General features: G+C 41.1%; 1 long non-coding RNA gene across 3 annotated transcripts in view; it reads right to left on the bottom strand.

The window, feature by feature from the left end:
* The window catches only part of LOC143837868 (uncharacterized), a 62,653-nt gene extending 46,387 nt beyond the window's left edge, over positions 1-16,266 (bottom strand). The window contains exons 1-3 of one of the 3 annotated variants that reach the window (XR_013231128.1): positions 16,026-16,266; positions 12,420-12,642; positions 9,420-10,869 (exon numbers count right to left, since the gene is read on the bottom strand). This is a non-coding gene — a long non-coding RNA (uncharacterized LOC143837868). Of the gene's footprint in view, positions 1-9,419; positions 10,870-12,419; positions 12,643-16,025 lie in introns of those variants that run through there. The other 2 variants (XR_013231127.1, XR_013231129.1) reach the window with 2 other exon arrangements.
* Between the last annotated feature and the right edge of the window lie 344 nt (positions 16,267-16,610).

Below are 16,610 nucleotides of genomic sequence, written 5' to 3'. Positions count from 1 at the left end.
GTGCCAATCAGGGTGCGACCAGCTTTGCTGGGCGCACTCTGATTGGCCCTATTCCATCTCAGACAGCCAAGACACTCTCCACCCCCAGGGCCGTTTCACAAATATGAAGAGGGAACAACGGATAAGGATATGAAAGTTAGCATATGGAAGAAAATATTTCCCCCCAAAATTTCCTTTGAAGATATAGCCATTGATACCCCATATTCCCTTTCTTCTTTTAAAAAAGAGCTTCTTTTTTCAATTCTTTTTGTAATATTAGCCCTTGCAGATGTTTCTTGCTACACACCACAGGATGGTGATCTACCAGGAGGTGGGGAGGGCATGTTGGAAAAGACATTGTCTGCCTTTAAGCATGTGCAGACCAGAATTCTGACGTTTTGTAGACCCTCAATTTCTGCCCTTCCTGTTTTCCAATTTCTTTTGCAACAATGCTACTTTCTGTATAGGTTTTCCTTAAAAGCTCAAGGTGGTAGAAGAAGAAGAAGAAGAAGAAGAAGAAGAAGAAGAAGAAGAAGAAGAAGAAGAAGAAGAAGAAGAAGAAGGGTTGGTTCTTACATACCGCTTTTTTCTATCTGAAGGAATCTCAGAGCAGTTTACAATCGCCTTCCCTTTCCTCTCCCCACAACAGAAACCCTGTGAGGTAGGTGAGGCTGAGAGAGCCCTGATATTACTGCTTGGTCAGAACAACTTTTATCAGTGCTGTGGCAAGCCCAAGATCACCCAGCTGGCTGCATGTGGTGGAGTACGGAATCAAACCTAGCTCACCAGATTAGATGTCCAAGCTTCTAACCATTACACAGGAGGACAATTGATTTAGTGCTGGAGAAAGCTTCTGCGGATTCCATGGACAGCAAAAGTCACAAACAAGGAACTACTAAGCACATAATGCCTGTTATATCACTGGAAGGGAAAATCATGACACTCTGGGTCACTTACTTTGGCCATCTCATGTGATCCAACTCAATGGAAAGAGCAATTATGCTAGGACTGGTCAGTGGTAAAAGGAAACCAGGCTGGTGATCAAAAAACATGGTGACAGTTGACTCATAGAATTGCCAAGCATTGAACATGACTGAATGACTAACATCATCAAGGTGAAAAGTTCTGGTGGGATGGAGTGACTGGCATCTGCTGAGTCACTCTAACTCTTATTGCCCCTCCCCCCCACTTGTCAGGAAAGTGCATTCAACAGTGAGCCATGAGACAGACTGTAGATTGGAACATCTCTAATGGCTCCATTAATGCTTCCCAAGTTTCACATATAATTCTACTCAGATAATGAGCATTTGTGACATTTACAAATAGTCAGGTTTCAGGAAAGATTAGTAAAATGGACAGGTTTCAGGAATGATGAGTAAATTTCCAGTTTCAAGGCCATTGAAATAACCCCCCCCTATAAACTCTCAATAAGGATTGAAGGAGAGAGTTGAAATGATTCAATTATGAAGGTGCAGGTATATGGAAATAAATAAAAGGTTAATTAACTAGGGTTAAATAAAAGGTTAATTAACTGCCCCTCCGGTAACCAGGATTTTAAAACCAGAGATTTTAGATGAGATTTGGAATTCCAGTTAGTGGGAATCAGTGGAAACTAATTCCCATTAACCCAAGCACCAACACTCATAAGATATGGGTATTTAGAGTTAATTTTTTCAACCAGAATTCCATTATGGCAGCCTATAAGCAATAGTAAGGAAAGAATATTCTGTGATTAAGGTTACATTGTAAAAAAGTTGCAAGCTAGAACATAGGTCTCCAGTCTTGTGAAACCTGTGGACACTTTTTCATATTAGAGAATGGGGAGTGAGCACTACCATATAATGATTGCCATTTTGGGTTACACTCAAAATGTCTGTCAATGAATACCAAGGCCAATCACAAAACCAAGAGCTCTCTTCTGAAATACTTTCTGCTCCAATAAGGAGGAGGGCAACCACAAGATAGCAAATGGGCACTAGGAAACCCATTGTTGAGTACTATGTTGGGGACTATGTTGGGAAATCACTGGGGTAGAGAACTGTTGGGTATGGAATAAACCAGAAACTGACAGGCAGACTTTTTGAGTAGGGCTATTTAAGGGGAAATGTGATAGGAAAGATATGTTCTACTCCTTCCTTTGAAGAGAGAACATATACCTTGGATATTTAGCCTATGGGTTTTATATGTTGTTACCCGCCATGAGCCTTAGGGGAGTAGCGGGCTATAAATTGAAGTAATGATGATGATGATGATGATGATGATGATGATGATTTATCTGGTCAGTGGGATAACTCCTTCAGTGCCTTTAGTCACTACCTAGAAAATGTGAACGATTGCACTCATCATCAGTCAGCTGCAACTCAACAATAACACAGGATGTTAATGAAAATATTAGCACAGAAGGCATGAGATGAACACTTTTGCCTTCCTTTCTGGGTTTCTTTGATTCCAAATGGATAGTGCTTTTGAATTTCATACTGAATTGTGAATGCTTGTCTACAACTGAATAGGTAGATGTTAGAAGTCTCTTCAAATTATTTGGATTCATCCACAAAGACCTATAAGAGCTCTTCAAATGTACTTAAATATTGTAGCCTTTCTCTTTCTCTCTCTGTCTCTGGAACACTCTATAAATAGACTGTATTTTGTGTCATTTCAAAAGCCTTGTAACTGGTTCAATCATGTCAATATTTGGCAAAAACCCTTAAGAAATAAGAAGGTCTTTCACAGTAGAATCTTGAGGTGGAAATAGTGAGACTACCTTTTCTAATGGTGCTTAGCAGCAACGTGCCTCAGGGAATCCTCAGCCATGACCCAAGGATTCCAGCAGATTCACATACACTCTTCCAACTGACAGGCCAGTATTTCAAGGAAATATGTTTCTCACCTATATATTCTTGTGGGAACTTTAGTAGCCATCTCCTCAAAAGACTTGAAAATCAACAGCAATGTGTTGGTTGGAAATGGCTGATTTGCGCAATGCAGGCAATAGGTTAGTGAGTTGGGGTGACTATTTATAGCTTTCCCACTGCATTTGGTCTCACCTTTGGCTCATGTTTTCCAACCTATCCCTCCCTGGTCAGCAATATGGATTAACTGACTGCTTGAGGGACTATGTGTTTTGCCTGATTCATACTATTGGGCCAGGAAAAATTCAATTTTGTTGTTATTTATACCACTAATGTTCCTATAGATTATTAAGCTGTTTATTGGAAATAATGAGGTATTGAACTGTTATGTTTTGAATGTTGTTCATATGTTCCATGTAAAGTTAGATAATGTTTCAATGTAAACTGCCCAGAGCTGCAAAGAATGGGTGGTATAAAAATCCAAACAAAGAAACAAACAAACAAATTTAAATATGCCTAATTATATAAGAGTGGTTCAATCCAGTACCTCACTCTTTTGTTTTGAGAGATATGCAATAGTGTACCCGGAATAGTCATTGAAGAAAGCCATCAGGAATTTGTTTCCTTCTGCTATAACAGTTTTCATGAATCCATAAATGCTACTATGCACTATCTTCAGGGGATGTAGAAATTTCCTTTCGTTGCCTTTGGGAAGGTAGGCACATGTCACTTTTGCTAGATGCAGCATGGAGACCTCATATATGTTTGACATATAATCTTCATGTCCTTGGTTAAACTTCGGTTTTCAAGCTCTTTTATGCATTGTGGATTTCTGTGTCCTAGGTGTCTTTGCTAAATGTTGATGCAGAATTTTTACTATAAAACCATTACTGCTGAGTTGCTTAACATGCATAAGACCCATTATGCACCGGGGGAATAACGCACATTGGGGGTGGAATGGGTGCGACTAAAATCACCGATAACACACGGTGCTGGCTGCAACCGGCCGTAGCTTCGGTGCATGCCGCCGAAAAAGCCGCATTCGCAAAGCGTGGAAGAAAGCGCAGCTTCCGGGTGACTGGGGCGCAACCAGAAGTGGCGCCGGGATCGCCGTGTGCATAATCGGTTACTCTGGGTTTTACTGCCGTCGTGCCCCACCCTGTGCATAACCGGTGTGCCCCCCTCCGCGTTTTCCATGTGACCCGAAATCGCCATTTCAGCGGCCGTGCATAATGGGCCTAAAACTTCCCTCCAGTCATGGAGCATATCAGTTATTTTTCACCCAGTTCCTTCTGTGGTGATGCTTTTCCCATCTGCAAGGAAGATCTTCTCCTTTATGTTGAGATTAGTAAAAGTCTGTGAAGAATTCCTGGTTACAGTCACAGAGTTTAGTCAGAAGAGGACTTATGGAGACACAGTTGATAACTTGTGAGATCTGCTTCTGGTCTAGTTTCAGGGGCACTGGTGAGTGAACCATAGGAATCTGGAAGACTGCACAGTAATTGCTGTTATTCAATTTAGCCACAGTAGACTTAAGGTCTACAAGCTTTCCTGTCAAACCCAAGGCTTAAATAGATCAAGAAGGAAGTAGATCACCTTCCCTGGAAGTAGAACGTGGGACTAATGTTCTCCTGACCTAACTGGGCCAAAATCCTGCAAAGTATTGCATCCATTATAACCATAATTTGGCCCAGGAGGTTGACTATGGGCTGCAAACCTGGCACTGCATCTACACTGGACTATATCAGCATCACTGCTCCTGCTGGGTGGACATGGATCCTTTTGAACTTGTGGGCCAGGTTCTGGACCAGGACTTTGTTATACTAGGACCTGGGGGGAAACAGAGGGAAATTATGATGGAAATGCTCCAAATGTAGGGCAGCCTTTAGACCAGATGGACCAAAGGCATCTACAATGCAGGGGTCTCCCTGAGTTCCTGCTGTCCCCAAGGCAATGTTTTTGACTCCTTGGGTCCCTTTAGTGAGGCTTCTGAATGAGACCAGGGTCAGCTCAATACAAGGGTCACAGCACTCATAGTGGGCTCCCACTGATTTATGGACTCCCTACCTAAATTGCTGGGGATGCATTCAGAATGGAGGCTCCTAAAGGTCCTTCTGAATGTTAGGTTTCATGCAAATACCTCCTTACCTGCCATTTAATTTTAAAAAATCAAAATAGAAATAAAATATAACAAGAATGGTGGAAATCCTAAAGATAAACATCTATAAAATGATTCTAGATATATAAAATATGTTCCTGTGCAATTGTCATCATTCAACTGCTGATGAGGTTACAAAGTTCTCAATCCATTGGATTGTGGAAGGGTTTTTAAAAAATCTCTCCGTTGTTATAATATACCTTTTTTTGCAACAGGGCACAGAGGGTCCATTTTCATTTACCATCATTAAGTCTCCATGAGAGAGACACAGTGTGTGGTACAGAAGCATCCTCAAAGATCAATGAATAGTCTAATATAAAATTGCTAATTCCTTCTTCCTATGAAGACCAAGTAAGAGGCCTAAAGCAGTTGTTTAAGAATGACACTATGTAAATATCAGTGCCATCAATTAGTTTACTTAGTTTTTTACTTTAAAAGTCCTATGTTGTCCTGTATATCCTAAACATTTTTTGCTAAATAACTTACAGCTTAATGTCCATAGAAACAACAGATCTAAAATTTTAGATTGTTTTGGCAAAACAAGGCAATTTAGATCCTTATTCCATTAATTTCTGAGACTTTGTTTATTGATTGCTTATTGATTGACATCGAATATTTATTAAAATTAAAATAAGCCTTTCCAAAACACCATAGTTGCCATACATCTGGTGGATCTTAATCTGATTTTTTGTTCAGATTTTCTGTTCAGTGCAGCTGTTTCAGAAGATCATGTGTTATGCGTAGGCTATTCCCTGCAAACAGGCTCATGGGGTTTCAGAATCTCTGTAAGGGTGGGGAGGAACCAATTAAAATGAACTACCCCAGATACTGATAAATCTGCCCAGTATCCTAATGACTTGTTTCTTGTTGACATAGATGTATCAAAGTTTCATCCAGTTTTTGGACCTTAGATAGGTTTATTAGGTCCCACTGTCTTTGGATGTTGCATTGCAATAATGAAATCCTAGTGACAGATTTTCATTCAGTGGGATACAATCATACCTTGATGCCAAGAACTTTGAAGTGAAAAGGTGACTTCCTGCCAGATAAAGTCATTTGAGATTTAAGACTGAGATACCAAGCAGGTAGTAGGCTGTTAAAGCAAATGATAAACAGCATACTCCATAAGAAGTGCATGATCACACACTATATTAAAGCCTTTGTTTTCTGTCTCTTTGCAAATTTCACATGCCTAACATAGCTAGGCAAGTATTACCATCCAAAGTACAGGAGCAATATTAGATTATGGAAATCCTATTTATCACAATGAAATGAAACTACAGGTGCAAGAGACTGAAAATTCTTTGATGATAGATCACATTGGTTTACATTGCAATGACGTTCTTAGATGCATCTTTCCTGTATGTACGATAGTTTGGATGATTAAGCACTGAGAAGATACATAAATTGCATGAGCATCAAGATCTATTTAAATGCATGAAAAGGAATTCACTCAATTATTGCTCAACAACATGGCTGTTTGAGGACAAGGATAATTATTCATCGAGGTCAAATGATGCACACACATTTGGAGACACATTTTGCTTCTTCTGGGCATAGATAGAATGTTAGACATGATCAACACAGGGCAGTTAGTTTGAAGATTCTTCAGGATCCTGTGACCATTTTCCACTTAATAACCATGGGACAACAGGTTTTTTTTAAAAAAACAAGAGTAACAATGGTATTTTATGCCAATCATATGTGGCCATTTTCATATGGTGGCTTTGTTGATTTTAGAATCTAGGTCAAAAGTATGGGTTCCAGTCAGGGCAGAAGTCTTTTCAGACTAGATCAATGCCTAGGTCTTCTGTCTGTTCTGAAAATAGCATGAGAGGCAGGACACTTCATGTCAGAGGTATACTAACACATCCCACTGCCTTCTCTAGTGAGTTGGAAATATCATGAATGGGATCCACCTAGCTTTTCTGCTGGCGATAAAGGAAGTTGTGATCCTCTTTGACCAACTGTGATTATACAGTTCTGTTGTGACCTGCAGACCCTATTGAATCATTCCTTCCATGTGTAAGACCCACACATTTTCCATACTTCAGTCTTGCCCCTGTTTTCTGGTGAACTGAATCCTCAAATTTTGTGGCACCCCTTGTGCAAAAGGGCACATATTTCAGTGAATTTTTCTTGAATTCAGATCCTACCTTCCCCATGTAGGCTACAATTTCTTTGAAAAGGGGCTGGGCAGCCATGTTGTCATTTACTTCATTAGCAATGGAACATCCTTTTTATGCACATGTGCTGTAATGTCATAACATTATAACATTGTTTTTTAAAAAAAGGTTGAATGCATTGTGAAGAATAGCATGGTTGCCACCATTTTAGAAATGCCTGGCACATCCTTAGTCGCCAACTAAGAAAATGGCCAACAAAGACTCCCTCAAAATCCTAATGAAAATAGTATTCTATTCATGATCTTTGAACTGTATACACTAATTCATAACAGTGTTATTCAATTATGAAGCATGCCAAATGTGTTGTTATGTACTTCATCAGCAATAAGATAGACATGACCTAAATCATGGATCTCCACAAACCCATGAAATTGTGTAGTTTGTGGCTCATGAACCGGGTTCATATGGCCACATCCCCAATGACCATGCATAACTACATATGGATCTTACCCCTCTGTGTGCATTTGTGGGTTTCTTTGGGGGTAGAGTTTCCTGTCCTATGATCTACCCCACATTCACTTTGACTGCCTCTCAGCCTTCAGGGTTCCTCTGGCCTTCAAGGTGCCTTGGTCTTCTGCTTTTTTCATGGAGTGGATGAAAGTCTAGGAGTCTGGTGAGAATGGACACCATTGGGACTCAAAATGTTGCAGTTTTGGTACATGGGACAGAAATAGTCCTGTTGACTCATCAGAACTTGGGACTCACCATGGACAGAGCCTCCACTAGAGGTGCTGCATATTCTTGCAGCTGCCAACCCATCTGCATGGGCAGGTGCAGATAGCATTGGCAGATGACCATAATGATCCAGACAGAGGCTAATGCTCAGTGATTTGCCTGGGTGGCCATAATATAGGAGGTATTAACAGCGGCGAGTAGAACCACAGCCTTGTTAAGGGGCAATGCTCCCTCCCACAGAATGCAGGGTGCCCCACATGCTTTTGATGGGAAGAACATCCTTCCCTACCCAACACTGTGGTTGCATTCAAGGTACAGTGTTGGGATGGGAGAGTGAAGATGTATGCTGCAATGGGAAGTTTAGCCACAAACATCCATGAACAATGCTTTGCAACCTCTGTTACTGGGGATAAACTTTTGGAGATTCTGCATGGATGGGTAGTGGAAGTGGCAGTTTGTGTTAGGGTTGATCATGAAAACATACCTGGCCATGCCTCAGCACATGGAGATTGTCAGGCATCCCTGCCTTTGCTCGGCTACCTGGCTGCCCCAGAGTTCATTGCAATGATTTCTGAGGAGAGCAAGTAGATAGTTGATTAGGCAGGCAGGTAGTTGGTTAGGTAGGTATGTAGATAGCTGGTTAGGAAGGCAAGTAGAAAGTTGGTTAGGTAGGTAGGTGGATAGGTGGGTAATCAGAGTACCTGACCCAGACCCCAGGGAGCATGTTGGGAGCCACACCCCATCCAGGCCCTCCAAGCTTGTGGATCCTCATTGTCATATGTGGAAGCACCACTTGGCCCCTGTGGGGGCTCCTGATGCCCATTTCAGTCATCATCCATTAAGTTCATAAGAAACCTTGCTCCCCTCTAAAATTATGACAGCCTGGATGCAGAATTTTAGCCAAAAATAATGCTAGATTAATGGGAACAACTTTTAGGGAAAATATTAAACTAACAAAATAAAACTATTACATAGGAAGGTAGGTTGGTGGATAACCACTTACCAGGGCTAAAGGGGAGAAGGGTGGTCACTGGACAAGACCCAGAAACCATCTCCACAATAAGGTGATACCGTTAGGGGGCTCAACAGCAAATTTCACATGTATAGCATCCCAGGAAACAGCTAAACAGTTAACAAACTCAAGCAAACCTAAAGGTTCGCAAACATGGGTGGATCTATGCAAGTTGGGGGTTTGTGACATCCTCCAGACCTGCGACCAACCACAAATCCAATGAACTTCCATTTTCCAAGTTCAGGTTTGGGGTTCAGGGTTTGTGCCACTCCCCCGACTTGCAACCACCCATAAATCCAACAAATTTCCATTTTCCAGGTTCATGCCCACCTCTAAATAGAACCTCCTTTTTGCATATGCAGCAATGTTATAACACCATAACATTGTAAAAAGAAAGAAAACATAGTGGGTGCTATAGAGGATGGCAGGGTAAATGAAGAAGCAATACAAGTGTGTAGTATCAACACCTACACACACACACACACACACACACACAAAAGAAAGGATCTTCATGAATGGATAATTTAATGTAGAAGGCTACATGAAACTTTGCTGCTAATTTTATTCAAATATTATAATGTTACAATGTTGGTAATATAATAATGAAGAAAATCAATATTACACTGAAAAAAATAGTGGATTGCTCAGGGGACATCCTTGGGGGGGTGAACATGTGATACTGACAACATGTTAATGATGACTTAACATGGTGAGTTTCCTCTTTCTGTTGTGGCAGTCATTAGTGAGAAAGACTGGTGAATTGTCTGGATCTGAAGTAATTTGTGCATATACATTCTCTTTGCCTCGTGGGCATTGTGGTTATTGGAATGGGGATGAAGATTTTGCATTCTGCGGGCAATTACATGACTCTTGACCTGCATCATGATCATAATCTCTTATGATTTCCTGCATCACAGGTTACAGTATAGTTTATTTACCAAGGCAAATCCTGGAATACATGATGCATTTTATGTAATTGTCACTTTATTTCCTGTAGATGCAAATATATTGTTTCAAGAAACTCTGGAAGTGCTTAAGCTATTTGAGTTGTGACTTTGGCATTTCGGGAATGGAATAGTGGGGAGTCAACTGAGATTTTAGTATTCAGATTTTTTTAATGTTCTGTGACAATATTTTTAAATTGTAGAAGTGGCTTCTTTAATAGCTCTGAAGTTAAAAAGATTGCAAAGCTATTTTTGTCCATGCAAAACCCCAAAATGAGAACCAAATCCATGTAATTCAATTTATTAAACATCTAATTTAACACAAAACACTGTAAACTTTTGAACTTGAAATTAAAAATGGCAAAACAGTAGATTACAGATGGAGGAGCCTGCCTTCTACCCTTCTACCTTTAAAATTGTTTTGTAACGTCAAGTCTGATGAAGAGTTCTGGTGAACTCAAAAGCTTGCATGGTGCCTTGTGTTAAGTTGGTTGGCCTAATAAAATGTATTACATGGAATTTGTGCTTGTACTTGGATAGCTGGCAGGCTGAATGCTTTAAACTGCACAGATGCAAAGATAATTGATATGGCAACCAATCTGAACTTTAAACAAAAGAATAAGACAATGAGGAGCTTTGAGCCTGTGTAAATTAGTAATTTGATCCCTGTGAGTTCAAATGTCGATTGCATTAGGTGCAAAGTTCACATTATCCCTGGACATAACTCACAGATAATAAGTATTCATTTCCTCTGGAGATTGACTGGTATATACTGTTCATGTACACACAAAGGTTTTTTTTGTCAAACATTGTCGCAAGCCTAGTTTAAAGACACATTTATTCTGTGATTTTATGTATTATTGAACTCTGAAAGAGCTTTACAAACATGACTTTGTACATGGATGAATGATTGATCTATTGACAGATGTGGGTTCTTCAGAGGCTCACCAAGGATATGTGTGCAGCATACACCATTCAGAAGCTATTAGGCTCAATGTCACTACTTCCTGTGGGTACAGCTTAGGAAACTGGATTCCAATATGGTGATGGATTCCCAAGGAGCAATCTGTATCCAGAGGCAGAAAAACATGATCATCACTGAAGTCATCAGTGGGATTTTTCAAATTGCTTTGCAAGTGGTGAAATAACAGATGGGGAAGCAGATCAACAGCACAATCCCAGATAAATAAACACTCTTCTTCAGCCTACAGTCAATAAAAGTTCTGGCCCATTTATTCAGGTGTGCCTCGAGTGTCTCAAATAATAAAGCATGGTGCAGTGGCTAAGAGCAGTGGAATGTAATCTGAAGAACTGAGTTTGATTCCCTACTCTTCCACATGCAGCCAGCTGGGTGACCTTGGATTAGTCACAGTTCTCTTAGGGCTATTCTTGCTGAGTAATTCTCTCTGAGCTACTCTCAGCCCCACCTAACTCACAGGGTGTCAGTTGTGGGTAGAAGAAAGATAAAGGCGTTTGGAAGCCACTTTGGGACTCTTTTGGGTAGTGAAAAGTGGCGTATAAAAACTAGCTTTTCTTCTGTTCTTTTCACCAAGGCTTCAAGTGACTTGGGCCAAGGGTCCTAATTCTATTGGACCTTGAGCAGGGTGCCCCAGCCATCCTACTTGTCTCCTTTGTTTCCTGGGAGGGGACCAAAGAAGTCAATAGCCAAACACACATGAGCAGCCACTGCCAAAAATCTCCAAATGCAAACAGAACCTAGAAGTCCAACAAGGCCAATGTCAAACCAGAACAACCCTGCAGAATGATGGGCCAACATGGCAAATCTAATTGAACCAGTGACAAACCAAAGAATCCAAGCAAAACCAATTGTGTGTGTTTTGAAAAACTGAAACTCTCACCAATAGTTAAGAATTATTACAATCTAACCAGAAATATTCTTCAGAACCTGCTACAACAATTACATTTTTAAAAACACAAGAACACCCCAAAGCTCTGCAAAACCACTTCTCCATAAAACATAGCACAGAAAGTTCTTTAAGGCAACTATAGAGGAATGGCTGTAAAACAGGAACTAGAAGAACATAAAAATAAATTATAATGTATATTAGCCATTAAATAAACTGGTTATACACATGTGATTGTCTCATGTCCTTACTTGGGTTTCCAGGGCAACAGGAACCAACTTGGTGTGATGGTTAGGAGTGCGAACTTCTAATCTGGCAAACTGGGTTTGATTCTCTGCTCCCCCACATGAAACCAGCTGGGTGATCTTGGGCTTGCCACAGCACTGATAAAGCTGTTCTGATCAAGCAGTAATATCAGGGCTCTCTCAGCCTCACCTATCTCACAGAGGCCTTTTATGCACGGCCACTGAAACGGCAGTTGGCAGTCGCATGGAAAACGCGGAGGAAGAAGAAGCGAAGCAAACCACAAACGCACGGGACGGAACGCAAGAGCGGCAAAACCCAGAGCAGCTGCTGGCTGTGGCCAATGAGGCGGCGATGCAGAGCAAACAGGAAGGGAGGCGAGCATGGTGCTGACTGAGGCTGGGCTGCCAAGCAGGGTGGCCACGGCACACACAGGCCCTGCCGGTGAAACCGAAGGGCACGGAAGGGGAGAGAGCAAGCACACCCAGAAGCCCTGTACACCACGGACCTCTGCGATTATGCACGCGGCCACTCCGGAGCCACTTCTGATTGCGCCCTGGTCACCCAGGAAGCTCCACTTTCTTCTGCGTTTCGCTAACGCAGCTTTTTCGGCGGCATACGTCGACTCTGCGCTTGGCTGCCACCTGTGGCGTGCATTATTGGAGATTTTAGCCGCTGCCATCCCACCTTGAATGTGGATGTTCCCCTCCGTGCATAATAGGCCAGGGTGTCTGTTGTGGGGAAAGGAAAGAAGAGACGAATGTAAGCCACTTTGAGACTCCCTCGAGTAGAGAAAACTGGCATATAAGAACCAACTCTTCTTCTTCTTCTTCTTCTTCTTCTTCTTCTTCTTCTTCTTCTTCTTCTTCTTCTTCGTGTCTTGTACCTTACCACTCCACTCAACAAAGTATTAAGCCTTCTTCCAGCCTCAGGAACTTTCCTTCATCATATAAATATCTGTTCTTTCCATAGAGGGAAACAGGACATTTGCAACAGGCATGTACTGGTTTGGCACACTTTCTGCTTGCTAGTCAGGAGCAGGGAATGGAATTTTGTGACTGGCTGTTCAGTTGTTTGACTCAGTTTTTTGAGCCATTTTTCATGATTAAAATAGTTTCCTATAGTACAATGCAATGAGCAACAGTTTTGCATGAACATTGTCATACAGCTTTATGAGACTTAGTCATTCTCACAGATCTGTTATTGCCTTTCAGCTGCCAGCCACATAAATAATAAGCAATTAATTTGTCAGCAAAAAAAATTTTCAGAAGTCTTTTTTATGAGTGTCACAATAAAATCAGAGTCCAGTAGCACCAGTCACAATTGAAAAAACCTGTGGGTGAGCACTTCAGCCTTCCAGGACATTCAATAATGGACCTGAGAGTATCTGTTGTATTGCAAAGGAACTTCAAGAACAGGCTAGAAAGGGAGATTGCAGAAATGTAAGTTATTACAAAACTCAATACTATGACATACCAGGACTCAACAGGGACAAAGGTTTTTTATCTCACTATTCATGCTAACCTTGTTCAACTTGTGTATCCGTATCCCTCACTATTTATTTTATTTGTGATAATTGTGACTGTAAGATATGGCAATGGAATGGCATTTTGAGTTTGACTCCCTAGCCTTGGGATAGTTACCAGCAATTCCCTGGGAGGAATGTCTCACAGCTGTATGGAGACAGATGGAGCAAGCAACATATGGAGATGTGAGAACTTTTGATCGCTAATAAAAGGCAGTTTGGTTCTCCCTGTGTAAAGTACACTGAATTCTAGAGGATTGTTTGGCTGTTTTGACAAAGGATTATCATTGTCTGTATTTGGCTGTGACACAGTGTACTGATGTAACAGAATTGATTTTTGCTATATATTCCCTGTCATCTAAGAAGATCATAGTTTGACGAAGAGTGCTTGCACTCAAAAGCTCATGCCCTGAATAAATCTTTGTTTGTCTTAAAGGTGTTACTGGACTCTGATTTTATTGTGCTACTTCAGACCAACCCAGCTACCCATTTGAATCTACATTTATGAGTGTGTTTTGCCTCAGAAACCCTTTAATGAAGAGACAAAATAGCTTGTGTTTCACTAGTTTATTTAACGAGGTGGGCAGTCTTGGGAGGAGTGAGTAGCTCAGGAGGTTGGGCAACCAAGTATCAAAGCAGCAAGGCACTGAATACACAGGATAGGTAGAGCCTGCTGAATAAGACAGAGTTAGAACTCAGAGGCTTTTCATGCATTCCTGCTTGTCCACTCCCTTCTTCTGAGTGATGTACTATTATATTTAGTGATGGCTACAGGGAAAAAAAGAGGAATAGATAGGTAGATGGAAGATAAGTCTACTAGCCATCATGACTGAGGAACCTCAACATTCAGAGGCACTAATCCTCTGAAGCCCAGAGCTAGGAAGAAACATCAGTGGAAGGCGCAGCCTCGGTGCCGTGCTGTTGGTCACCCAACGGAACTGATTGGCTCCTAAGGGAGGCAGGATGCTGAACTAGATGGCTCACTGGTGTGATGCAGCAGGGCTCTTATGTTCTTATGAGTGAAGACAAGGTGGAGTTCAAATGGGTGAACTTTAGAGACTCAAAGGGTTGTTCCTTGTACAGTTATGAATTAAAGCAATGATTGCAGGCTGGGAAGGAGAGTTTAGGACACCCAATACTGTCTCTTATACATTCTCATCCATTCTCCAAAGATCTCACAACAAAGTAGATGATTCTCCTTTCCTTATTTTTTCCTCATAATAACCTTTAGAAGTAGGGTAGGTAGAGGGAGGGCTAGCTGGTCCACAGTCATCTATCACACTCTCATAGCAGGGTTTGAACCCAAGCATGTTTCTCACAGTTCAGATACTGCATAACTCCCACAGTTTAGATACACAACAATACACAACACAGACTTAGGTTCAGCCCTTAAGTTATGAAGACGTAAAACCATGCAAACTGGGAAAAATTGCCTTTGCTTTCATGAGAAAAACAGCAGTTATCAGGACTTACTCATCTAATTGCAGAAGTTATTAAGAAGAGTGGAGAAAAGCTAGTGATTGACTTACTATCCCATCCTCTTTTCTAAGCTACCTTGTGCTTGAGTGGGAAAGTGAGTTTGAAATTGAAATTTATTCTCCCCCTTGTGATATTACACATGACCAATGACTAGCGTGCAAGCAATATGTAAAGTGCAGCAACTGATTTAAACTTGTTTGGCCTTTGAAGTAAGACCACAATTTGTCCTCTGGCATTTATTTGGAACATGCAGTAGGAAAACCCAGCATAATCAAGACAACCACCTGAAATACTGGTGGGGGAAAAAAAAGGTTATGCGATCCAATTAATTATTACATTGAGAGGGACTTTTGTAAAAAAGTGAATGTCATCCATATGGTAGTGTAGGCATCTGATACTGAAGAAGGCGTCATGTAATGAGAACAGCTTGTGAAGGACTCAGCCCTGGATTATGGCACAAGAGAAGAGCAAATGCCTCATTTGACTGAGTCTCTCACATCTCTTTCTGGCTTTCCTTATGCTTTTATCATGCCTCAGCAAAAAAATATGGATGGGTAAAAATGGCATCCTCCTCTGTCAAGTGTGTTTTCCCCCTCCTACCTCCTACAGTTCTTGCCATGAAGAGGCAGAGCCCAGGAAGGAGTATGTTGATTCAAAATGAGTGGAAGCTCTTCAGGGTAGAATTAGCTATATCACTTTGAATCAGATACAGTATGTTGTTTCCTTTCCTCCCACGACTGGTAAATTGGCTCCAACTATACCCACATCGTTCAGCTTTGCCTACACATACTAAAAAAAAAATGTAACCAGCTTCCTGTGCTCATGAAGAAAACAACAGCCATGTGTTAGAAAGTGATGGATGCCCCTGATCAGAAGGCACTTAATTTCAGAGGACCATTGTAGAGGAAACAGGCAGTGCCCCAGGGCTACTGCTGCCAGAGACCTAGGGCATATGAGAGAGAAGGAGAAGCCCTTTATACCATATCCTTCTACAAATGACATTATGCATATTGAAATCAACTAAAAGGGAGATGGGACAAACCCATTAGCAAAAATCCATAGACACAGGATCAGTGACAGTCCCCCCCCCCCAAAAAAAAACATACTTACATATGTACACTTCCTTATATGCATAGATTTCCTGCCTAGAAGTAGGTGATCTCATTCATGCCCACCCCCCGAGAAACCTGTAATAAGCAGAGCCAGGGCTTTCTCTGCCTTGGTGTTGGCCTGGTGGAATGTTCTTCCAAGTGAGATAAGGGCCCTGCCAGACTTAAATCAGTTTCACAGGGCCTGAATGACAGAGATGTTCCACCAGGCCTATGGGGAAGCCCACAGGACATCATCAACAACTGGCCTCCCTGCATAATAAGTCAACAGTTAGAGCAGTTACAGAAAGCAGTGAAAGTCCAAGTTATTTAACCCCTTAGGTTCCATATTTTTTAAATGGCTCAAGTTTCCTCCTGTTCTAGTAATTTATTAGCATTTAGTCTTTTAAAGATTTCTGTTTCAAACTTTTAAAACACATAACAATGTAATTGTTCCCATTTATGATTTTTAATTATACAGTGTTAATTATACAATGTTACAATTTTACAATTGCAAAATTGAAGTTGATCTGAAAACAATAAGTATGTATTAATGACATTTATCGTTTATATGTATTTTATTTATTTACTAATTACTGTTGTACAA

Source organism: Paroedura picta, chromosome 5 (assembly GCF_049243985.1).
Source record: "Paroedura picta isolate Pp20150507F chromosome 5, Ppicta_v3.0, whole genome shotgun sequence".
Taxonomy (NCBI): domain Eukaryota; kingdom Metazoa; phylum Chordata; class Lepidosauria; order Squamata; family Gekkonidae; genus Paroedura; species Paroedura picta.
The sequence above is the reverse complement of the archived record's forward strand: the minus strand, read 5'-3'. Positions and strand labels throughout refer to the sequence as shown.